This window comes from Balaenoptera physalus, assembly GCF_965194825.1.
Source record: "Balaenoptera physalus genome assembly, chromosome: Y".
Taxonomy (NCBI): Eukaryota; Metazoa; Chordata; class Mammalia; order Artiodactyla; family Balaenopteridae; genus Balaenoptera; species Balaenoptera physalus.
This window is the reverse complement of record NC_138904.1, coordinates 8,124,816-8,150,344: the sequence shown is the minus strand read 5'-3', so window position 1 is coordinate 8,150,344 and position 25,529 is coordinate 8,124,816.

Below are 25,529 nucleotides of genomic sequence, written 5' to 3'. Positions count from 1 at the left end.
GTCACAGCTGTGTGTGTGTGAGTGTGTGTGTCTGTGTGCTGTTATAGGCTTTGCCCTGAATCACAGTGAGACGTCTTTGTGTGTTTTTATGTGTGTGTGTGCAGTTATGGACTGTGCATTGAGTCACCGTGCCGTGTGTGTGTGTGTGTGTCTGTAAGCTGGTATAGGCTGTGTATTGAGTCACAGTGAGGGGTGTGTGTGTGTGTGCTGGTATAGGCTGCTCATTGAGTCACAGTGAGGTGTGTGTGTGTTTGTATGGTGCTGGGATGGACGGTACATTGAGTTGCACTGAGCCGTGTGTAGACTGTGTGTTGAGTCACAGTCAGGTGTGTGTGTGTGTGTGTGTGTGCTGGTATAGACTGTGCAATGAGTCACAGTTGTGTGTGTGTGAGTGTGTGTGTCTGTGTGCTGTTATAGTCTTTGCACTGAGTCACAGTGAGCCTTCTGTGTGTGTTTGTATGTGTGTGCAGATATGGATGGTTCATTGAATCACAGTGAGCAGTGTGTGTGTCTGTGTGCTGGTATAGGTGATTCATTGTGTCACAGTGAGCCATGTGTGAGTGCGTGTTTGTGTTTGTGTGTGTTCTGGTATAGGCTGTGTATCAAGTCACAGTGAGCCCTGTATCTGTGCGTGTGTGTGTGTGTGCTGGTATAGGCTGTGCATTGAGTTATATTAGGGTGTGTGTATGTGCTGGTTTAGGGTGTGCATTGTGTCACAGCTTTGTGTGTGTCTCTGTGTGTGTATGTATGTGTGTGTACTGTTACAGGCTTTGCATTGAGTCACACTGAGGTGTGTGTGTGAGTGTGCTTGTATAGATAGTGCATTGAGTCAGAGTGCCATGTGTGTGTGTCTGCACGCTGGTATAGGCTGTGCATTGAGTCACAGTGAGGGGTGTGTGTGTCTGTGTGTGCTGCTATATGCTGACCATTGAGTCACAGTGAGGTATGTGTGCATGTGTGCTGGTATAGGCTGCGCATTGAGTCATAGGTGTGTGTGTGTGTGTGCGGTTGCAGTCTGCACATTGAAACACAGTGAGGTGAGTGTGTGTGTTGGTATAGACTCTTCATTGAGTCACAGTGAGCCATATGTGTTAGAAGGCATAGGCTGTGCATTGAGTCACAGTGAGCGGTGTGTCTGTGTGCTGGTATAGTCTGAGCATTGAGGCACAGTGAGGTGTGTGTGTGTGTGTGTGTGTATGTACTGGTATGGATGGTGCATTGAGTTACACTGAACCGTGTGAGTGTGTATATGTGCTGGCGTAGACTGTGTATTGAGTTATAGTCTGTGTGTGTGTGCTGGTATAGACTGTGCATTGCAACACAGCTGTGTGTGTGAGTGTCTGTGTCTCTGTGCTGTTAAAGGTTTTGCCCTAAATCACAGTGAGCCGTCTGTGTCTGTTTGTATGTGTGTGTGTGTCATGTATGGATGGTGCATTGAGTCACAGTGAGCCGTGTGTGTATATGTGTGTGCTGGTACAGGCTGTGCATTGTGTCACAGTGAGGTGTGTGTGTGTGCATGTGTGCTGGTATACATAGTGCATTGAGTCACAATGCCGTGTGGGTGTGTGTGTCAGCACGCTGGTATAGGTTGTGTAATGAGTCACAGTGAGGGTTGTGTGTCTGTGTGTGCTGCTATAGGCAGACCATAGAATCACAGTGAGGTGTGTGTGTGTGTGTGTGTGCTGATATATGCTGCGCATTGAGTCACAGGTATGTGTGGGTGTGTGTGTGTGGTACAGGCTGCGTGTTGAGTCACAGGTGTGTGTGTGTGTGCTGGTGCAGGCTGTGCATTGAGTCACAGTGAGGTGTGTGTGTGTTTCTATGTGCCAGTAAGAACGGTGCATTGAGTTGCACTGAGCCATGTATGTGTGTATGTGTATGTGCTGGTATAGACTGTGTATTCAGTCACAGTCAGTTGTGTGTGTGTGTGTGCTGGTATAGACTGCATTGAGTCACAACCATGTGTGTGTGAGTGTGTGTGTCTGTGTGCTGTTATAGGCTTTGCACTGAATCACAGTAAGCCGTCTGTGTGTGTTTGTATGTGTGTGCAGGTATGGACGGTGCATTGAATCACAGTGAGCAGTGTGTGTGTGTGTGTGTGTGTGTGAACGGGTGTTAATTTAGGCTGTGCCTTGAGTCACAGTGAGCCATGTGTGTGTGTCTTTGTGCTGGTATAGACTGTGCAGTGAGTCACAGTAGGTGTGTGTGTCTGTGCTCGTATAGGCTGAGCATTGAGTCACAGTGAGGTGTGTGTCTGCGTATTTGTGTGTGTGTATGTGTTGTGGTATAGGCTCTGCAATGAGTCACCGTGAGCTGTGAGTGTGTGTTTCTGTGTGTGTGTGTGCTGGTATAGGCTGAACATTGAGTCACAGTGAGGCCTGTGTGTGTGCCGGTATAGGCTATGCATTGAGTCACAGAGGTGTGAATGTGTTTCTGTGTGTTTGCAGGTATTGACCGGGCATTGAGCCACAGTGAGACGTGTGCGTGTGTTTGTGTTTGTGTGTGTGTATCTGCTGGTATGGAAAGAGCATTGAATCACACTGAGCCATGTCTGTGTGTGTGTGTGTGTGTGCTGGTATAGACCCTGCATTGAATCACAGTGAGCCGTGTGTGTGTGTGCTGCTATAGTCTGAGCATTGAGTCACAGTGAGGTGCGTGTGTGTATGTGCTGCTTATAGACTGTGCATTGAGTCACAGTCAGCTGTGTTTTGTGTTTCTGTGTGCTGGTATAGACTGCACTGAGTCACAATCAGCCGTGTGTGTGTGTGTGTGTGTATGCAGGTATAGACTGTGCATTGAGTCACAGTGGGGTGTGTGTGTGTGTCTGCATCTGTGTGTGCTGGTAGAGACTCTGCATTGAGTCACAGTGAGCCATGTGTGTGTGCTGGCATAAGCTGCTCATTGACTCATAGTGAGCCGTTTGGGAGTGCTCAGGTATAGCCTGAGCATTGAGTCACAGTGAGTTGCATGTGTGTGTGTGTGTGTGTGCGACTTATAGACTGTGCATGGAATCACAGTCAGGTGTGTTTGTGTGCGTGTGTGCTGGTATAGGCTGTGCACTGAGTCACAGTGAGCTGTGTTTGTTTGTGTGGTCTGGTATATGCTGTGCATTGAGTCACACTGAGCCATGCATGAGTGTGTGTGTGTGTGTGTGTGTGTGTTGGTATAGGCTGAGCATTGTGTCACAGGTTTGTGTGTGTGTGTGCACATATAAACTTTGTGTTGAGCCACAATGAGCCGAGTGTGTGTATGTGTGTATGTGCTGGTATGGATAATGCATTGAGTCACACTGAGCTGGACATGTGTGTGTGTGTATGTGCTGGTATAGACTCTGCATTGTGTCAGAGTCAGGTGTGTGTGCATGCGTGTGTGTGTGTGCTGGTATAGTTTGTGCATTTATTCACAGTAACATATGCGTGCATGTGTGTGTGTGTGTGTGTGTGCTGGTATAGACTGAGCATTGAGTCAAAGTGAGCTATGTGTGTGTGCTGGTATAGGCAGTGTATTGAGTCACAGTGAGGTTTGTGTGTGAGTGTGTGTTCAGGTATCGGATGTGAAAAGAGTCACAGTGAGTCATGTATTTGTGTGTGTTTCTGCTGCTATTGGCTGTGCATTGAGTGATAGGGGTGTGTGTGTGTATGTGCTGGGATAGGCTGCACATTGAGTCACAGTGAGGTGTGTGTGTGTGTGAGTGTGTGCTTGTATAGAATGTTCATGGAGTCACAGTTAGCCATGTGTGTGTGTGTGTGTGTGTGTGTGTGTTTGTGTGTCCTGGTATAGAATATGTAGTGAGTGACAGTGAGCCATGTGTGTGTGCTGGCATAGGCTGTGCATTGAGTTGCAGTGAGCTGTTCTTGTGTGTGTGTGTGTGTGTGTGTGTGTGCTGGTATAAGCTCTGCACTGAGTCACAGTCACCCGTGTGTGTGTGTACATGCCATGCATTGAGTCACACTGATGTGTGGGTGTGTGCAGGTGTGCTGGTATAGATAGTGCATTGAGTCACAGTGCCGTGTGTGTGTGTATCTGCACGCTGGTATAGGGTGTGTATTGAGTCACAGTGAGGGGAGTGTGTGTGTGTGCTGGTATACGTTGTGCATTGAGTCACAGGTATATGTGTGTGTGTGTGTGCTGGTGCAGGCTGTGCATTGAGTCACAGTGAGGTGTGTGTGTGTGTGTATGTGCTGGTATAGACTCTGTATTGAGTCACAGTCAGTTGTGTGTGTGTGTGTGCTGGTATAGGCTTTGCACTGAATCAGAGTGAGCCGTCTGTGTGTGTTTGTATGTGTGTGCAAGTAAGGATGGTGCATTGAATCACAGTGAACAGTGTGTGTGTGTGTGTGTGTGCACGGGTGCTAATTTAGGCTCTGCTTTGAGTCACAGTGAGCCATGTCTGTGTGTTTCTGCTGGTATAGACTGTGCGTGGAGTCACATTGAGCCATGTATGTGTGCGTGTGTTTGTCTTGGTGTAGGCTGTGCATTGAGTCACAGTAGCTGTTTGTGTGTCTGTGCTGGTATAGGCTATGCATTGAGTCACAGTGAGCTGTGTGTGTTTGTGTGCGCTGGTATAGGCTGAGCATTGAGTCACAGTGAGGTGTGTGTCTGTGTATGTGTGTGTGTGTATGTGTTGGGGTATAGGCCCTGCAATGAGTCTCCATGACCTGTGAGTGTGTGTTTGAGTGTGTGTGTGTGCTGGTATAGGCTGAGCATTGAGTCACAGTGAGGCATGTCTGTGTGCCGGTATAGGCTGTGCATTGAGTTACAGATGTGTGTGTGTGTGTGTGTGTGTGCAGGTATTGACTGGGCATTGAGCCACAGTGAGATGTGTGCATGTGTGTGTGTGTGTGAGTGTGTGCTGGTATAGACTGTGCATTGAGTCACAGGTGTTTGTGTGTGTGTGTGTGTGCTGGAATAGACTGTTCATTGAGTCACAGTCAGTCATGTGTGTGTATGTGTGTGTGTGTGCACTGGTATAGGCTGACTTTGAGTCAGAATGAGGTGTATGTGTGTGTGCATCTGCTGGTATATGCTTTGCATTGAGTCACAATGAGCTATGGGTGTGTGTGTGTGTGTGTGTGTGTGTGTGCTGGTATAGATTTTACCCTGAGTCACAGGGAGCCGTGTGTGTGCTGGTATAGACTGAGCATTAAGTCTCAGTGAGCTTTTCTTGAGTGTCTGTGTGTGTGTGTGTGTGTGTGTGCTGGTATAGGCTGTGCACTGACTCACAGTCACTCGTTTGTGTGTGTGTGTGTGCAGGCATGGAGGATGCATTGAGTCACAGTCAAACGTGTGTGTGTTTGGACACGCTGGTATAGGCTGTGCATTCGGTCACAGTTAGGAGTGTTTGTGTATGTGTGTGCTGGTATAAGCTGAGCATTGAGCCACAGTGAGGTGCATGTGTTTATGTGTGTGTGTGCCGTTAGAATCTGTGCATTGAGTCACAGTGATTCATGTGTGTGTGTGTGCATGTGTGTGTGCCGGTATAGGCTGTGCATTGAGTCACAGTAACCCGTGTGTGTTTGTGCTGGTATAGACTGTGCATTGAGTCACAGCCATGTGTGTGACTGTGTGTGTGCTGGTATAGGCCCTGAATTGAGGCACAGTCAGATGTGTTTGTGTGTGTCTGTGTGCTGCTATAGACTGTGCATGGAGTCACAGTGTGCCGTGTGTGTGTGTGTGCATGATGGTATAGACTGTGCATTGAGTCACAGTGAGGTGTGTGTGTGTGAGTGCTGGTATAGGCTGTGGACTGAGTCACATTGACCTGTGTGTGTGTGTGTATGTGTGCAGGTACGGGTGGTGCATTGAGTCACAGTCAGCGGTGTGTGTGTGTGTGTGTGTGTGTGTGTGTGTGCTGGTGTAGACCCTGCATTGAGTCACAGTGAACCGTGTGTGTGTGTGCTGGTATATTCTGAGCATTGAGTCACAGTCAGCTGCATGTGTGTATGTGTTGCTTATAGACTGTGCATTGAGTCACAGTCAGGTGTGTTTTGTGGTTCTGTGTGCTGGTATAGACTGCATTGAATCACAGTCAGCCATGTGTGTGTGCTTGCATAGGCTTCACATTGAGTCGCAGTGAGCTGTTCTTGTGTGTGTGTGTGTGTGTGCTGGTATAGACTGTGCACTGAGTCACAGTCACCAGTGTGTATGTGTACAGGCTGTGCATTGAGTCACACTGCCATGTGTGTGTGTGTCTGCACGCTGGTATAGGCTGTGTATTGAGTCACAGTGAAGGGTGTGTGTGTCTGTGTGTGCTGCTATAGGCTGACTGTTAAATCACAGTGATGGGGGTGTGTGTGTGCTGGTACAGGCTGGGCATTGAGTCACAGGTGTGTGTGTGTGTGTGCTGGTGCAGGCTGTGCATTGATGCACAGTAAGGTGTGTGTGTGTGTGTCAGTATAGACTCTTCATTGAGTCACAGTGAGCCGTGTGTGTGATGCCATAGGCTGTGCATTGAGTCACAGTGAGCCGTGTGTCTGTGTGCTGGTATAGTCAGAGCATTGAGTCACACTGAGGTGTGTGTGTGTGTGTGTATGTATGTGCTGGTATGGATGGTGCATTAAGTTACTCTGAGCCATGTGTGTGTGTGTATGTGCTGCTATAGACTGTGCATTGAGTCACAGCTGTGTGTGTGAATGTGTGTGTCTGTGTGCTGTTATAGGCTTTGCCCTGAATCACAGTGAGACGTCTTTGTGTGTTTTTATGTGTGTGTGTGCAGTTATGGACTGTGCATTGAGTCACAGTTTGCCGTGTGTGTGTGTGTGTGCTAATATATGCTGCGCATTGAGTCACAGGTATGTGTGGGTGTGTGTGTGTGGTACAGGCTGCGTGTTGAGTCACAGGTGTGTGTGTGTGTGCTGGTGCAGGCTGTGCATTGAGTCACAGTGAGGTGTGTGTGTGTTTCTATGTGCCAGTAAGAACGGTGCATTGAGTTGCACTGAGCCATGTATGTGTGTATGTGTATGTGCTGGTATAGACTGTGTATTCAGTCACAGTCAGTTGTGTGTGTGTGTGTGCTGGTATAGACTGCATTGAGTCACAACCATGTGTGTGTGAGTGTGTGTGTCTGTGTGCTGTTATAGGCTTTGCACTGAATCACAGTAAGCCGTCTGTGTGTGTTTGTATGTGTGTGCAGGTATGGACGGTGCATTGAATCACAGTGAGCAGTGTGTGTGTGTGTGTGTGTGTGTGAACGGGTGTTAATTTAGGCTGTGCCTTGAGTCACAGTGAGCCATGTGTGTGTGTGTTTGTGCTGGTATAGACTGTGCAGTGAGTCACAGTAGGTGTGTGTGTCTGTGCTCGTATAGGCTGAGCATTGAGTCACAGTGAGGTGTGTGTCTGCGTATTTGTGTGTGTGTATGTGTTGTGGTATAGGCTCTGCAATGAGTCACCGTGAGCTGTGAGTGTGTGTTTCTGTGTGTGTGTGTGCTGGTATAGGCTGAACATTGAGTCACAGTGAGGCCTGTGTGTGTGCCGGTATAGGCTATGTATTGAGTCACAGAGGTGTGAATGTGTTTCTGTGTGTTTGCAGGTATTGACCGGGCATTGAGCCACGGTGAGACGTGTGCGTGTGTTTGTGTTTGTGTGTGTGTATCTGCTGGTATGGAAAGAGCATTGAATCACACTGAGCCGTGTCTGTGTGTGTGTGTGTGTGTGCTGGTATAGACCCTGCATTGAGTCACAGTGAGCCGTGTGTGTCTGTGCTGGTATAGTCTGAGCATTGAGTCACAGTGAGGTGCGTGTGTGTATGTGCTGTTTATAGACTGTGCATTGAGTCACAGTCAGCTGTGTTTTGTGTTTCTCCGAGCTGGCATAGACTGCATTGAGTCACAATCAGCCGTGTGTGTGTCTGTGTGTGTGCATGCAGGTATAGACTGTGCATTGAGTCACAGTGGCGTGTGTGTGTGTGTGTGTGTGTGCTGGTAGAGACTCTGCATTGAGTCACAGTGAGCCATATGTGTGTGCTGGCATAAGCTGCTCATTGACTCATAGTGAGCCGTTTGGGAGTGCTCAGGTATAGCCTGAGCATTGAGTCACAGTGATTTGCATGTGTGTTTGTGTGTGTGTGTGTGTGCGACTTATAGACTGTGCATGGAATCACAGTCAGATGTGTTTGTGTGCGTGTGTGCTGGTATAGGCTGTGCACTGAGTCACAGTGAGCTGTGTTTGTTTGTGTGGGCTGGTATATGCTGTGCATTGAGTCACACTGAGCCATGCATGTGTGTGTGTGTGTGTGTGTGTGTTGGTATAGGCTGAGCATTGAGTCACAGGTTTGTGTGTGTGTGTGCACATATAAACTTTGTGTTGAGCCACAATGAGCCGAGTGTGTGTATGTGTGTATGTGCTGGTATGGATAATGCATTGAGTCACACTGAGCTGGACCTGTGTGTGTGTGTATGTGCTGGTATAGACTCTGCACTGTGTCAGAGTCAGGTGTGTGTGCATGTGTGTGTGTGTGTGCTGGTATAGTTTGTGCATTTATTCACAGTAACATAAGCGTGCATGTGTGTGTGTGTGTGTGTGCTGGTATAGACTGAGCATTGAGTCAAAGTGAGCTATGTGTGTGTGCTGGTATAGGCAGTGCATTGAGTCACAGTGAGGTTTGTGTGTGAGTGTGTGTTCATGTATCGGATGTGAAAAGACTCACAGTGAGTCATGTATTTGTGTGTGTTTGTGCTGCTATTGGCTGTGCATTGAGTGATAGGGGTGTGTGTGTGTATGTGCTGGGATAGGCTGCACATTGAGTCACAGTGAGGTGTGTGTGTGTGTGAGTGTGTGCTTGTATAGAATGTTCATGGAGTCACAGTTAGCCATGTGTGTGTGTGTGTGTTTGTGTGTCCTGTTATAGAATCTGTAGTGAGTGACAGGGAGCCATGTGTGTGTGCTGGCATAGGCTGTGCATTGAGTTGCAGTGAGCTGTTCTTGTGTGTGTTTCTGTGTGTGTGTGTGTGTGTGTGTGTGTGTGTGCTGGTATAAGCTCTGCACTGAGTCACAGTCACCCGTGTGTGTGTGTACATGCCATGCATTGAGTCACACTGATGTGTGGGTGTGTGCAGGTGTGCTGGTATAGATAGTGCATTGAGTCACAGTGCCGTCTGTGTGTGTATCTGCACGCTGGTATAGGGTGTGTATTGAGTCACAGTGAGGGGAGTGTGTGTGTGTGCTGGTATACGTTGTGCATTGAGTCACAGTTATATGTGTGTGTGTGTTGTGCTGGTGCAGGCTGTGCATTGAGTCAGAGTGAGGTGTGTGTGTGTGTGTGTGTGTATGTGCTGGTATAGACTCTGTATTGAGTCACAGTCAGTTGTGTGTGTGTGTGTGCTGGTATAGGCTTTGCACTGAATCAGAGTGAGCCGTCTGTGTGTGTTTGTATGTGTGCGCAAGTAAGGATGGTTCATTGAATCACAGTGAACAGTGTGTGTGTGTGTGTGTGTGCACGGGTGCTAATTTAGGCTCTGCTTTGAGTCACAGTGAGCCATGTCTGTGTGTTTCTGCTGGTATAGACTGTGCACGGAGTCACATTGAGCCATGTATGTGTGCGTGTGTTTGTCTTGGTGTAGGCTGTGCATTGAGTCACAGTAGCTGTTTGTGTGTCTGTGCTGGTATAGGCTATGCATTGAGTCACAGTGAGGTGTGTGTCTGTGTATGTGTGTGTGTGTATGTGTTGTGGTATAGGCTCTGCAATGAGTCTCCATGAGCTGTGAGTGTGTGTTTGAGTGTGTGTGTGTGCTGGTATAGGCTGAGCATTGAGTCACAGTGAGGCATGTCTGTGTGCCGGTATAGGCTGTGCATTGAGTTACAGATGTGTGTGTGTGTGTGTACAGGTATTGACTGGGCATTGAGCCACATTGAGATGTGTGCATGTGTGTGTGTGTGTGAGTGTGTGCTGGTATAGACTGTGCATTGAGTCACAGGTGTTTGTGTGTGTGTGTGTGTGCTGGAATAGACTGTACATTGAGTCTCAGTCAGTCATGTGTGTGTATGTGTGTGTGTGTGCACTGGTATAGGCTGACTTTGAGTCAGAATGAGGTGAATGTGTGTGTGCATCTGCTGGTATATGCTTTGCATTGAGTCACAATGAGCTATGGGTGTGTGTGTTTGTGTGTTTGCTGGTATAGATTTTACCCTGAGTCACAGGGAGCCGTGTGTGTGCTGGTATAGACTGTGCATTAAGTCTCAGTGAGCTTTTCTTGAGTGTCTGTGGGTGTGTGTGTGTGTGCTGGTATAGGCTGTGCACTGACTCACTGTCATTCGTGTGTGTGTGTGTGTGTGTGTGCAGGTATGGAGGATGCATTGAGTCACAGTCACCCATGTGTGTGTTTGTGCACGCTCGTATAGGCTGTGCATTCGGTCACAGTTAGGAGTGTTTGTGTATGTGTGTGCTGGTATAGGCTGAGCATTGAGCCACAGTGAGGTGCCTGTGTTTGTGTGTGTGTGTGCCGTTAGAATCTGTGCATTCAGTCACATTGATTCATGTGTGTGTGTGTGCGTGTGTGTGTGCTGGTATAGGCTGAGAATTGAGTCACACTGAGGTATGTGTGTGTGTGTGTATGTACTGGTATGGATGGTGCATTGAGTTACACTGAACCGTGTGAGTGTGTATACTTGCTGGTGTAGACTGTGTATTGAGTTATAGTCTGTGTGTGTGTGCTGGTATAGACTGTGCATTGCAACACAGCTGTGTGTGTGAGTGTCTGTGTCTCTGTGCTGTTAAAGGTTTTGCCCTAAATCACAGTGAGCCGTCTGTGTCTGTTTGTATGTGTGTGTGTGTCATGTATGGATGGTGCATTGAGTCACAGTGAGCCATGTGTGTGTATGTGTGTGCTGGTACAGGCTGTGCATTGTGTCACAGTGAGGTGTGTGTGTGTGCATGTGTGCTGGTATACATAGTGCATTGAGTCACAATGCCATGTGGGTGTGTGTGTCAGCACGCTGGTATAGGTTGTGTAATGAGTCACAGTGAGGGTTGTGTGTGTGTGTGCTTCTATAGGCAGACCATAGAGTCACAGTGAGGTGTGTGTGTGTGTGTGTGCTGGTATATGCTGCGCATTGAGTCACAGGTATGTGTGGGTGTGTGTGTGTGGTACAGGATGCGTGTTGTGTCACAGGTGTGTGTGTGTGTGCTGGTTCAGGCTGTGCATTGAGTCACAGTGAGGTGTGTGTGTGTTTCTATGTGCCAGTAAGTACGGTGCATTGAGTTGCACTGAGCCATGTATGTGTGTATGTGTATGTGCTGGTATAGACTGTGTATTGAGTCACAGTCAATTGTGTGTGTGTGTGTGCTGGTATAGACTGCATTGAGTCACAACCATGTGTGGGTGAGTGTGTGTGTCTGTGTGCTGTTATAGGCTTTGCACTGAATCACAGTAAGCCATCTGTGTGTGTTTGTATGTGTGTGCAGGTATGGACGGTGCATTGAATCAGAGTGAGCAGTGTGTGTGTGTGTGTGTGTGTGCACAGGTGTTAATTTAGGCTGTGCCTTGAGTCACAGTGAGCCATGTGTGTGTGTGTTTGTGCTGGTATAGACTGTGCAGTGAGTCACAGTAGGTGTGTGTGTCTGTGCTCGTATAGGCTGAGCATTGAGTCACAGTGAGGTGTGTGTCTGTGTATTTGTGTGTTTGTATGTGTTGTGGTATAGGCTCTGCAATGAGTCACCGTGAGCTGTGAGTGTGTTTTTCTGTGTGTGTGTGTGCTGGTATAGGCTGAGCATTGAGTCACCATGAGGCCTGTGTGTGTGCCGGTATAGGCTATGCATTGAGTCACAGAGGTGTGAATGTGTGTGTGTGTGTGTGCAGGTATTGACCGGGCATTGAGTCACAGTGAGACGTGTGCGTGTGTTTGTGTTTGTGTGTGTGTATCTGCTGGTATGGAAAGAGCATTGAATCACGCTGAGCCGTGTCTGTGTGTGTGTGTGTGTGTGTGCTGGTATAGACCCTGCATTGAGTCACAGTGAGCTGTGTGTGTGTGTGCTGGTATAGTCTGAGCTTTGAGTCACAGTGAGGTGCGTGTGTGTATGTGCTGCTTATAGACTGTGCATTCAGTCACAGTCAGCTGTGTTTTGTGTTTTTGTGTGCTGGTATAGACTGCACTGAGTCACAATCAGTCGTGTGTGTGTGTGTGTGTGCATGCAGGTATAGACTGTGCATTGAGTCACAGTGGGGGGTGTGTGTGTGTGTGCATGTGTGTGTGCTGGTAGAGACTCTGCATTGAGTCACAGTGAGCCATGTGTGTGTGCTGGCATAAGCTGCTCATTGACTCATAGTGAGCCGTTTGGGAGTGCTCAGGTATAGCCTGAGCATTGAGTCACAGTGAGTTGCATGTGTGTGTGTGTGTGCGACTTATAGACTGTGCATGGAATCACAGTCAGGTGTGTTTGTGTGCATGTGTGCTGGTATAGGCTGTGCACTGAGTCACTGTGAGCTGTGTTTGTTTGTGTGGGCTGGTATATGCTGTGCATTGAGTCACACTGAGCCATGCATGTGTGTGTGTGTGTGTGTGTGTGTGTGTGTGTGTGTTGGTATAGGCTGAGCATTGAGTCACAGGTTTGTGTGTGTGTGTGCACATATAAACTTTGTATTGAGCCACAATGAGCCGAGTGTGTGTATGTGTGTATATGCTGGTATGGATAATGCATTGAGTCACACTGAGCTGGACCTGTGTGTGTGTGTATGTGCTGGTATAGACTCTGCATTGTGTCAGAGTCAGGTGTGTGTGCATGCGTGTGTGTGTGTGCTGGTATAGTTTGTGCATTTATTCACAGTAACATATGCGTGCATGTGTGTGTGTGTGTGTGTGCTGGTATAGACTGAGCATTGAGTCAAAGTGAGCTATGTGTGTGTGCTGGTATAGGCAGTGCATTGAGTCACAGTGAGGTTTGTGTGTGAGTGTGTGTTCAGGTATCGGATGTGAAAAGAGTCACAGTGAGTCATGTATTTGTGTCTGTTTGTGCTGCTATTGGCTGTGCATTGAGTGATAGGGGTGTGTGTGTGTGTATGTGCTGGTATAGGCTGCACATTGAGTCACAGTGAGGTGTGTGTGTGTGTGAGTGTGTGCTTGTATAGAATGTTCATGGAGTCACAGTTAGCCATGTGTGTGTGTGTGTGTTTGTGTGTGTTTGTGTGTCCTGGTATAGAATCTGTAGTGAGTGACAGTGAGCCATGTGTGTGTGCTGGCCTAGGCTGTGCATTGAGTTGCAGTGAGCTGTTCTTGTGTGTGTGTGTGTGTGTGTGTGCTGGTATAAGCTCTGCACTGAGTCACAGTCACCCGTGTGTGTGTGTACATGCCATGCATTGAGTCACACTGATGTGTGGGTGTGTGCAGGTGTGCTGGTATAGATAGTGCATTGAGTCACAGTGCCGTGTGTGTGTGTATCTGCACGCTGGTATAGGGTGTGTATTGAGTCACAGTGAGGGGAGTGTGTGTGTGTGCTGGTATGCGTTGTGCATTGAGTCACAGGTATATGTGGGTGTGTGTGCTGGTGCAGGCTGTGCATTGAGTCACAGTGAGGTGTGTGTGTGTGTGTGTGCTACTATAGCCTGACCATTGAGTCACAGTGATGTGTGTGTGTGTGTGTGCTGGTATAGGCTGCTCATTGAGTCACAGTGAGGTGTGTGTGTGTTTGTATGTGCTGCTATGGACGGTACATTGAGTTGCACTGAGCCTTGTATAGACTGTGTGTTGAGTCACAGTCAGGTGAGTGTGTGTGTGTGTGTGTGTGCTGGTATAGACTGTGCAATGAGTCACAGTTGTGTGTGTGTGTGTGTCTGTGTGCTGTTATAGGCTTTGCACTGAGTCACAGTGAGCCTTCTGTGTGTTTTTGTATGTGTGTGCAGATATGGATGGTTCATTGAATCACAGTGAGCAGTGTGTGTGTCTGTGTGCTGGTATAGGTGATTCATTGAGTCACAGTGAGCCATGTGTGAGTGCGTGTTTCTGTTTGTGTGTGTTCTGTTATAGGCTGTGTATCAAGTCACAGTGAGCCTTGTATTTGTGCGTGTGTGTGTGTGTGCTGGTATAGGCTGTGCATTCAGTTATATTAGGGTGTGTGTATGTGCTGGTTTAGGGTGTGCATTGAGTCACAGCTTTGTGTGTGTCTGTGTGTGTGTATGTATGTGTGTGTACTGTTACAGGCTTTGCATTGAGTCACACTGAGGTGTGTGTGCGAGTGTGCTTGTATAGGTAGTGCATTGAGTCAGAGTGCCATGTGTGTGTGTCTGCACGCTAGTATAGGCTGTGCATTGAGTCACAGTGAGGGGTGTGTGTGTCTGTGTGTGCTGCTATATGCTGACCATTGAGTCTCAGTGAGGTGTGTGTGCGTGTGTGCTGGTGTAGGCTGTGCATTGAGTTATAGGTGTGTGTGTGTGTGTGTGCGGTTGCAGTCTGCACATTGAATCACTGTGAGGTGAGTGTGTGTGTTGGTATAGACTCTTCATTGAGTCACAGTGAGCCATATGTGTTAGACGGCATAGGCTCTGTATTGAGTCACAGTGAGCCGTGTGTCTGTGTGCTGGTATAGTCTGAGCATTGAGTCACAGTGAGGTGTGTGTGTGTGTGTATGTACTGCTATGGATGGTGCATTGAGTTACACTGAACCGTGTGAGTGTGTATATGTGCTGGTGTAGACTGTGTATTGAGTTATAGTCTGTGTGTGTGTGCTGGTATAGACTGTTCATTGCAACACAGCTGTGTGTGTGAGTGTCAGTGTCTCTGTGCTGTTAAAGGTTTTGCCCTAAATCACAGTGAGCCGTCTGTGTGTGTTTTTATGTGTGTGTGTGTCACGTATGGATGGTGCATTGAGTCACAGTGAGCCATGTGTGTGTATGTGTGTGCTGGTACAGGCTGTGCATTGTGTCACAGTGAGGTGTGTGTGTGTGCATGTGTGCTGGTATACATAGTGCATTGAGTCACAATGCCATGTGGGTGTGTGTGTCAGCACGCTGGTATAGGTTGTGTAATGAGTCACAGTGAGGGTTGTGTGTGTGTGTGCTTCTATAGGCAGACCATAGAGTCACAGTGAGGTGTGTGTGTGTGTGTGTGCTGGTATATGCTGCGCATTGAGTCACAGGTATGTGTGGGTGTGTGTGTGTGGTACAGGATGCGTGTTGTGTCACAGGTGTGTGTGTGTGTGCTGGTTCAGGCTGTGCATTGAGTCACAGTGAGGTGTGTGTGTGTTTCTATGTGCCAGTAAGGACGGTGCATTGAGTTGCACTGAGCCATGTATGTGTGTATGTGTATGTGCTGGTATAGACTGTGTATTGAGTCACAGTCAATTGTGTGTGTGTGTGTGCTGGTATAGACTGCATTGAGTCACAACCATGTGTGGGTGAGTGTGTGTGTCTGTGTGCTGTTATAGGCTTTGCACTGAATCACAGTAAGCCATCTGTGTGTGTTTGTATGTGTGTGCAGGTATGGACGGTGCATTGAATCAGAGTGAGCAGTGTGTGTGTGTGTGTGTGTGTGTGCACGGGTGTTAATTTAGGCTGTGCCTTGAGTCACAGTGAGCCATGTGTGTGTGTGTTTGTGCTGGTATAGACTGTGCAGTGAGTCACAGTAGGTGTGTGTGTCTGTGCTCGTATAGGCTGAGCATTGAGTCACAGTGAGGTGTGTGTCTGTGTATTTGTGTGTTTGTATGTGTTGTGGTATAGGCTCTGCAATGAGTCACCGTGAGCTGTGAGTGTGTTTTTCTGTGTGTGTGTGTGCTGGTATAGGCTGAGCATTGAGTCACCATGAGGCCTGTGTGTGTGCCGGTATAGGCTATGCATTGAGTCACAGAGGTGTGAATGTGTGTGTGTGTGTGTGCAGGTATTGACCGGGCATTGAGTCACAGTGAGACGTGTGCATGTGTTTGTGTTTGTGTGTGTGTATCTGCTGGTATGGAAAGAGCATTGAATCACGCTGAGCCGTGTCTGTGTGTGTGTGTGTGTGTGTGCTGGTATAGACCCTGCATTGAGTCACAGTGAGCTGTGTGTGTGTGTGCTGGTATAGTCTGAGCTTTGAGTCACAGTGAGGTGCGTGTGTGTATGTGCTGCTTATAGACTGTGCATTCAGTCACAGTCAGCTGTGTTTTGTGTTTTTGTGTGCTGGTATAGACTGCACTGAGTCACAATCAGTCGTGTGTGTGTGTGTGTGTGCATGCAGGTATAGACTGTGCATTGAGTCACAGTGGGGTGTGTGTGTGTGTGTGCATGTGTGTGTGCTGGTAGAGACTCTGCATTGAGTCACAGTGAGCCATGTGTGTGTGCTGGCATAAGCTGCTCATTGACTCATAGTGAGCCGTTTGGGAGTGCTCAGGTATAGCCTGAGCATTGAGTCACAGTGAGTTGCATGTGTGTGTGTGTGTGCGACTTATAGACTGTGCATGGAATCACAGTCAGGTGTGTTTGTGTGCATGTGTGCTGGTATAGGCTGTGCACTGAGTCACTGTGAGCTGTGTTTGTTTGTGTGGGCTGGTATATGCTGTGCATTGAGTCACACTGAGCCATGCATGTGTGTGTGTGTGTGTGTGTGTGTGTGTGTGTGTTGGTATAGGCTGAGCATTGAGTCACAGGTTTGTGTGTGTGTGTGCACATATAAACTTTGTATTGAGCCACAATGAGCCGAGTGTGTGTATGTGTGTATGTGCTGGTATGGATAATGCATTGAGTCACACTGAGCTGGACCTGTGTGTGTGTGTATGTGCTGGTATAGACTCTGCATTGTGTCAGAGTCAGGTGTGTGTGCATGCGTGTGTGTGTGTGCTGGTATAGTTTGTGCATTTATTCACAGTAACATATGCGTGCATGTGTGTGTGTGTGTGTGTGCTGGTATAGACTGAGCATTGAGTCAAAGTGAGCTATGTGTGTGTGCTGGTATAGGCAGTGCATTGAGTCACAGTGAGGTTTGTGTGTGAGTGTGTGTTCAGGTATCGGATGTGAAAAGAGTCACAGTGAGTCATGTATTTGTGTGTGTTTGTGCTGCTATTGGCTGTGCATTGAGTGATAGGGGTGTGTGTGTGTGTATGTGCTGGTATAGGCTGCACATTGAGTCACAGTGAGGTGTGTGTGTGTGTGAGTGTGTGCTTGTATAGAATGTTCATGGAGTCACAGTTAGCCATGTGTGTGTGTGTGTGTGTGTGTGTGTGTTTGTGTGTCCTGGTATAGAATCTGTAGTGAGTTGACAGTGAGCCATGTGTGTGTGCTGGCCTAGGCTGTGCATTGAGTTGCAGTGAGCTGTTCTTGTGTGTGTGTGTGTGTGTGTGTGCTGGTATAAGCTCTGCACTGAGTCACAGTCACCCGTGTGTGTGTGTACATGCCATGCATTGAGTCACACTGATGTGTGGGTGTGTGCAGGTGTGCTGGTATAGATAGTGCATTGAGTCACAGTGCCGTGTGTGTGTGTATCTGCACGCTGGTATAGGGTGTGTATTGAGTCACAGTGAGGGGAGTGTGTGTGTGTGCTGGTATGCGTTGTGCATTGAGTCACAGGTATATGTGGGTGTGTGTGCTGGTGCAGGCTGTGCATTGAGTCACAGTGAGGTGTGTGTGTGTGTGTATGTGCTGGTATAGACTCTGTATTGAGTCACAGTCAGTTGTGTGTGTGTGTGTGCTGGTATAGGCTTTGCACTGAATCAGAGTGAGCCATCTGTGTGTGTTTGTATGTGTGTGCAAGTAAGGATGGTGCATTGAATCACAGTGAACAGTGTGTGTGTGTGTGTGTGTGTGTGCGCACGGGTGCTAATTTAGGCTCTGCTTTGAGTCACAGTGAGCCATGTCTGTGTGTTTCTGCTGGTATAGACTGTGCGTGGAGTCACATTGAGCCATGTATGTGTGCGTGTGTTTGTCTTGGTGTAGGCTGTGCATTGAGTCACAGTAGCTGTTTGTGTGTCTGTGCTTGTATAGTCTATGCATGGAGTCACAGTGAGCTGTGTGTGTTTGTGTGCGCTGGTATAGGCTGAGCATTGAGTCACAGTGAGGTGTGTGTCTGTGTATGTGTGTGTGTGTATGTGTTGGGGTATAGGCTCTGCAATGAGTCTCCATGAGCTGTGAGTGTGTGTTTGAGTGTGTGTGTGTGCTGGTATAGGCTGAGCATTGAGTCACAGTGAGGCATGTCTGTGTGCCGGTATAGGCTGTGCATTGAGTTACAGATGTGTGTGTGTGTGTGTGCAGGTATTGACTGGGCATTGAGCCACATTGAGATATGTGCATGTGTGTGTGTGTGTGAGTGTGTGCTGGTATAGACTGTGCATTGAGTCACAGGTGTTTGTGTGTGTGTGTGTGTGCTGGAATAGACTGTACATTGAGTCTCAGTCAGTCATGTGTGTGTATGTGTGTGTGTGTGCACTGGTATAGGCTGACTTTGAGTCAGAATGAGGTGAATGTGTGTGTGCATCTGCTGGTATATGCTTTGCATTGAGTCACAATGAGCTATGGGTGTGTGTGTTTGTGGGTTTGCTGGTATAGATTTTACCCTGAGTCACAGGGAGCCGTGTGTGTGCTGGTATAGACTGTGCATTAAGTCTCACTGAGCTTTTCTTGAGTGTCTGTGGGTGTGTGTGTGTGTGTGCTGGTATAGGCTGTGCACTGACTCACTGTCACTCGTGTGTGTGTGTGTGTGTGTGTGCAGGTATGGAGGATGCATTGAGTCACAGTCACCCGTGTGTGTGTTTGTGCACGCTGGTATAGGCTGTGCATTCGGTCACAGTTAGGAGTGTTTGTGTATGTGTGTGCTGGTATAGGCTGAGCATTGAGCCACAGTGAGGTGCGTGTGTTTGTGTGTGTGTGTGCCGTTAGAATCTGTGCATTCAGTCACAGTGATTCATGTGTGTGTGTGTGCGTGTGTGTGTGCTGGTATAGGCTGTGCATTGAGTCACAGTAACCCGTGTGTGTTTGTGCTGGTATAGACTGTGCATTGAGTCACAGCCATGTGTGTGACTGTGTGTGTGCTGGTATAGACCCTGAATTGAGTCACAGTCAGGTGTGTTTGTGTGTGTCTGTGTGCTGGTATAGACTGTGCATGGAGTCACAGTGTGCCGTGTGTGTGTGTGTGCAAGATGGTATAGACTGTGCATTGAGTCACAATGAGGAGTGTGTGTGTGAGTGCTGGTATAGGCTGTGGACTGAGTCACATTGACCTGTGTGTGTGTGTGTGTGCAGGTATGGGTGGTGCATTGAGTCACAGTCAGCGATGTGTGTGTTTGTGTGTGTGTGTGTGTGTGTGCTGGAATAGACTGTTCATTGAGTCACAGTCAGTCATGTGTGTGTATGTGTGTGTGTGTGCACTGGTATAGGCTGACTTTGAGTCAGAATGAGGTGTATGTGTGTGTGCATCTGCTGGTATATGCTTTGCATTGAGTCACAATGAGCTATGGGTGTGTGTGTGTGTGTGTGTGTGTGTGTGTGCTGGTATAGATTTTACCCTGAGTCACAGGGAGCCGTGTGTGTGCTGGTATAGACTGAGCATTAAGTCTCAGTGAGCTTTTCTTGAGTGTCTGTGTGTGTGTGTGTGTGTGTGTGTGCTGGTATAGGCTGTGCACTGACTCACAGTCACTCGTGTGTGTGTGTGTGTGTGCAGGCATGGAGGATGCATTGAGTCACAGTCAAACGTGTGTGTGTTTGGACACGCTGGTATAGGCTGTGCATTCGGTCACAGTTAGGAGTGTTTGTGTATGTGTGTGCTGGTATAAGCTGAGCATTGAGCCACAGTGAGGTGCATGTGTTTATGTGTGTGTGTGCCGTTAGAATCTGTGCATTGAGTCACAGTGATTCATGTGTGTGTGTGTGCATGTGTGTGTGCCGGTATAGGCTGTGCATTGAGTCACAGTAACCCGTGTGTGTTTGTGCTGGTATAGACTGTGCATTGAGTCACAGCCATGTGTGTGACTGTGTGTGTGCTGGTATAGACCCTGAATTGAGGCACAGTCAGATGTGTTTGTGTGTGTCTGTGTGCTGCTATAGACTGTGCATGGAGTCACAGTGTGCCGTGTGTGTGTGTGTGCATGATGGTATAGACTGTGCATTGAGTCACAGTGAGGTGTGTGTGTGTGAGTGCTGGTATAGGCTGTGGACTGAGTCACATTGACCTGTGTGTGTGTGTGTGTGTGCAGGTACGGGTGGTGCATTGAGTCACAGTCATCGATGTGTGTGTGTGTGTGTGTGTGTGTGCTGGTGTAGACCCTGCATTGAGTCACAGTGAACCGTGTGTGTGTGTGCTGGTATATTCTGAGCATTGAGTCACAGTCAGCTGCATGTGTGTATGTGTTGCTTATACACTGTGCATTGAGTCACAGTCAGGTGTGTTTTGTGGTTCTGTGTGCTGGTATAGACTGCATTGAATCACAGTCAGCCATGTGTGTGTGTGTACACAGGTATAGACTGTGCATGAAGTCACACTGGGGTGTGTGTGTGTGTGTGCTTGTATAGAATGTTCATGGAGTCAGTGTTTAGCCGTGTTTGTGTGTGTGTGTCTGTTTGTGTGTCCTGGTGTAGAATCTGCATTGAATGACAGTGAGCCATGTGTGTGTGCTTGCATAGGCTGCACATTGAGTCGCAGTGAGCTGTTCTTGTGTGTGTGTGTGTGTGTGTGTGCTGGTATAGACTGTGCACTGAGTCACAGTCACCCGTGTGTGTGTGTACAGGCTGTGCATTGAGTCACACTGAGGTGTGTGTGCGGGTGTGCTGGTATACATAGTGCATTGAGTCACAGTGCCATGTGTGTGTGTGTGTCTGCACGCTGGTATAGGCTGTGTATTGAGTCACAGTGAGGGGTGTGTGTGTCTGTGTGTGCTGCTATAGGCTGACCGTTAAGTCACAGTGATGGGGGTGTGTGTGTGTGCTGGTACAGGCTGGGCATTGAGTCACAGGTGTGTGTGTGTGTGTGTGCTGGTGCAGGCTGTGCATTGATGCACAGTAAGGTGTGTGTGTGTGTGTCAGTATAGACTCTTCATTGAGTCACAGTGAGCCATGTGTGTGATGGCATAGGCTGTGCATTGAGTCACAGTGAGCCGTCTGTCTGTGTGCTGGTATAGTCTGAGCATTGAGTCACACTGAGGTGTGTGTGTGTGTGTGTATGTGCTGGTATGGATGGTGCATTAAGTTACTCTGAGCCGTGTGTGTGTGTGTGTGTATGTGCTGCTATAGACTGTGCATTGAGTCACAGCTGTCGGTGTGTGAGTGTGTGTGTCTGTGTGCTGTTATAGGCTTTGCCCTGAATCACAGTGAGACGTCTTTGTGTGTTTTTATGTGTGTGTGTGCAGTTATGGACGGTGCATTGAGTCACAGTTTGCCGTGTGTGTGTATGTGTGTGCTGGTACAGGCTATGCATTGAGTCACACTGAGGTGTGTGTATGTGCATGTGTGCTGGTATAGATAGTGCATTGAGTCACCATGCCGTGTGTGTGTGTGTGTCTGTAAGCTGGTATAGGCTGTGTATTGAGTCACATTGAGGGGTGTGTGTGTCTGTGTGTGCTACTATAGGCTGACCATTGAGTCACAGTGATGTGTGTGTGTGTGTGTGCGGTATAGGCTGCTCATTGAGTCACAGTGAGGTGTGTGTGTGTTTGTATGTGCTGGGATGGACGGTACATTGAGTTGCACTGAGCCGTGTATAGACTGTGTGTTGAGTCACAGTCAGGTGTGTGTGTGTGTGTGTGCTGGTGTAGAATGTGCAATGAGTCACAGTTGTGTGTGTGTGAGTGTGTGTGTCTGTGTGCTGTTATAGGCTTTGCACTGAGTCACAGTGAGCCTTCTGTGTGTGTTTGTATGTGTGTGCAGATATGGATGGTTCATTGAATCACAGTGAGCAGTGTGTGTGTCTGTGTGCTGGTATAGGTGATTCCTTGTGTCACAGTGAGCCATGTGTGAGTGCGTGTTTGTGTTTGTGTGTGTTCTGGTATAGGCTGTATATCAAGTCACAGTGAGCCCTGTATCTGTGCGTGTGTGTGTGTGTGCTGGTATAGGCTGTGCATTGAGTTATATTAGGGTGTGTGTATGTGCTGGTTTAGGGTGTGCATTGAGTCACAGCTTTGTGTGTGTCTGTGTGTGTGTATGTATGTGTGTGTACTGTTACAGGCTTTGCATTGAGTCACACTGAGGTGTGTGTGCGAGTGTGCTTGTATAGATAGTGCATTGAGTCAGAGTGCCATGTGTGTGTGTCTGCACGCTGGTATAGGCTGTGCATTGAGTCACAGTGAGGGGTGTGTGTGTCTGTGTGTGCTGCTATATGCTGACCATTGAGTCACAGTGAGGTGTGTGTGCGTGTGTGCTGGTATAGGCTGCGCATTGAGTCATAGGTGTGTGTGTGTGTGTGCGGTTGCAGTCTGCACATTGAAACACAGTGAGGTGAGTGTGTGTGTTGGTATAGACTCTTCATTGAGTCACAGTGAGCCATATGTGTTAGAAGGCATAGGCTGTGCATTGAGTCACAGTGAGCCGTGTGTCTGTGTGCTGGTATAGTCTGAGCATTGAGTCACACTGAGGTGTGTGTGTGTGTGTGTGTGTGTATGTATTAGTATGGATGGTGCATTGAGTTACACTGAACCGTGTGAGTGTGTATATGTGCTGTTGTAGACTGTGTATTGAGTTATAGTCTGTGTGTGTGTGCTGGTATAGACTGTGCATTGCAACACAGCTGTGTGTGTGAGTGGCTGTGTCTCTGTGCTGTTAAAGGTTTTGCCCTAAATCACAGTGAGCCGTCTGTGTGTGTTTTTATGTGTGTGTGTGTCATGTATGGATGGTGCATTGAGTCACAGTGAGCCGTGTGTGTATATGTGTGTGCTGGTACAGGCTGTGCATTGTGTCACAGTGAGGTGTGTGTGTGTGCATGTGTGCTGGTATACATAGTGCATTCAGTCACAATGCCGTGTGGGTGTGTGTGTCAGCACGCTGGTATAGGTTGTGTTATGAGTCACAGTGAGGGTTGTGTGTCTGTGTGTGCTGCTATAGGCAGACCATAGAGTCACAGTGAGGTGTGTGTGTGTGTGTGTGCGCTGGTATATGCTGCACATTGAGTCACAGGAGTGTGTGGGTGTGTGTGTGTGGTACAGGCTGCGTGTTGAGTCACAGGTGTGTGTGTGTGTGCTGGTGCAGGCTGTGCATTGAGTCACAGTGAGGTGTGTGTGTGTTTCTATGTGCCAGTAAGGATGGTGCATTGAGTTGCACTGAGCCATGTATGTGTGTATGTGTATGTTCTGGTATAGACTGTGTATTCAGTCACAGTCAGTTGTGTGTGTGTGTGTGCTGGTATAGACTGCATTGAGTCACAACCATGTGTGTGTGAGAGTGTGTGTCTGTGTGCTGTTATAGGCTTTGCACTGAATCACAGTAAGCCGTCTGTGTGTGTTTGTATGTGTGTTCAGTTATGGACGGTGCATTGAATCATAGTGAGCAGTGTGTATGTGTGTGTGTGTCTGTGTGTGTGTGCACGGGTGCTAATTTAGGCTGTGCCTTGAGTCACAGTGAGCCATGTGTGTGTGTGTTTGTGCTGGTATAGACTGTGCAGTTTGTCACAGTAGGTGTGTGTGTCTGTGCTCGTATAGGATGAGCATTGAGTCACAGTGAGGTGTGTGTCTGCGTATTTGTGTGTGTGTATGTGTTGTGGTATAGGCTCTGCAATGAGTCACCATGAGCTGTGAGTGTGTGTTTCTGTGTGTGTGTGTGCTGGTATAAGTTGAGCATTGAGTCACAGTGAGGCCTGTGTGTGTGCCGGTATAGGCTATGCATTGAGTCACAGATGTGTGTATGTGTGTGTGTGTGTGTGTGCAAGTATTGACCGGGCATTGAGCCACAGTGAGACGTGTGCGTGTGTTTGTGTTTGTGTGTGTGTATCTGCTGGTATGGAAAGAGCATTGAATCATACTGGGCCGTGTCTGTGTGTGTGTGTGTGTGTGTGTGCTGGTATACACCCTGCACTGAGTCACAGTGAGCCGTGTGTGTGTGTGCTGCTATAGTCTGAGCATTGAGTCACAGTGAGGTGCGTGTGTGTATGTGCTGCTTATAGACTGTGCATTGAGTCACAGTCAGCTGTGTTTTGTGTTTCTGTGTGCTGGTATAGACTGCACTGAGTCACAATCAGCCGTGTGTGTGTGTGTGTGTGTGTGTGTATGCAGGTATAGACTGTGCATTGAGTCACAGTGGCGTGTGTGTGTGTGTGTGTGCATGTGTGTGTGCTGGTAGAGACTCTGCATTGAGTCACAGTGAGTTGCATGTGTGTGTGTGTGTGTGTGCGACTTATAGACTGTGCATGGAATCACAGTCAGGTGTGTTTGTGTGCGTGTGTGCTGGTATAGGCTGTGCACTGAGTCACAGTGAGCTGTGTTTGTTTGTGTGGTCTGGTATATGCTGTGCATTGAGTCACACTGAGCCATGCATGAGTGTGTGTGTGTGTGTGTGTGTGTGTTGGTATAGGCTGAGCATTGTGTCACAGGTTTGTGTGTGTGTGTGCACATATAAACTTTGTGTTGAGCCACAATGAGCCGAGTGTGTGTATGTGTGTATATGCTGGTATGGATAATGCATTGAGTCAAACTGAGCTGGACATGTGTGTGTGTGTATGTGCTGGTATAGACTCTGCATTGTGTCAGAGTCAGGTGTGTGTGCATGCGTGTGTGTGTGTGCTGGTATAGTTTGTGCATTTATTCACAGTAACATATGCGTGCATGTGTGTGTGTGTGTGTGTGCTGGTATAGACTGAGCATTGAGTCAAAGTGAGCTATGTGTGTGTGCTGGTATAGGCAGTGTATTGAGTCACAGTGAGGTTTGTGTGTGAGTGTGTGTTCAGGTATCGGATGTGAAAAGAGTCACAGTGAGTCATGTATTTGTGTGTGTTTGTGCTGCTATTGGCTGTGCATTGAGTGATAGGGGTGTGTGTGTGTATGTGCTGGGATAGGCTGCACATTGAGTCACAGTGAGGTGTGTGTGTGTGTGAGTGTGTGCTTGTATAGAATGTTCATGGAGTCACAGTTAGCCATGTGTGTGTGTGTGTGTGTGTGTGTGTGTTTGTGTGTCCTGGTATAGAATCTGTAGTGAGTGACAGTGAGCCATGTGTGTGTGCTGGCATAGGCTGTGCATTGAGTTGCAGTGAGCTGTTCTTGTGTGTGTGTGTGTGTGTGTGTGTGTGCTGGTATAAGCTCTGCACTGAGTCACAGTCACCCGTGTGTGTGTGTACATGCCATGCATTGAGTCACACTGATGTGTGGGTGTGTGCAGGTGTGCTGGTATAGATAGTGCATTGAGTCACAGTGCCGTGTGTGTGTGTATCTGCACGCTGGTATAGGGTGTGTATTGAGTCACAGTGAGGGGAGTGTGTGTGTGTGCTGGTATACGTTGTGCATTGAGTCACAGGTATATGTGTGTGTGTGTGTGCTGGTGCAGGCTGTGCATTGAGTCACAGTGAGGTGTGTGTGTGTGTGTATGTGCTGGTATAGACTCTGTATTGAGTCACAGTCAGTTGTGTGTGTGTGTGTGCTGGTATAGACTTTGCACTGAATCAGAGTGAGCCGTCTGTGTGTGTTTGTATGTGTGTGCAAGTAAGGATGGTGCATTGAATCACAGTGAACAGTG